We start from the raw sequence: 291 nt of genomic DNA on the forward strand, positions 1-291 counted from the left end.
TTATTATTTGATTAAAATATAGTTTTGTATGATGAGATCGTCATTTAAGAAATTGGTTAGAAATCCTTATAGTGGAGGATAATTTTTAGATAATTTTCTAAGCTAACATAACACTTTAGAATTTGTGTTAGAAATTGTATTGTAGTAGATTGTCAATCATTGCAATGGCTCTCATGACATGTTGTGACTCAAGACTTCTATCTTATGTCACGTCAATGTTACGGTTTTATAACATGATATTTGATTTTTCTTACATTTTTAATGTCGTATTTGTTAGTTTTTAATATATAT

This window comes from Cynara cardunculus, unplaced genomic scaffold, assembly GCF_001531365.2.
Source record: "Cynara cardunculus var. scolymus isolate 2C unplaced genomic scaffold, CcrdV1 Un_Scaffold_926, whole genome shotgun sequence".
Lineage (NCBI taxonomy): Eukaryota > Viridiplantae > Streptophyta > Magnoliopsida > Asterales > Asteraceae > Cynara > Cynara cardunculus.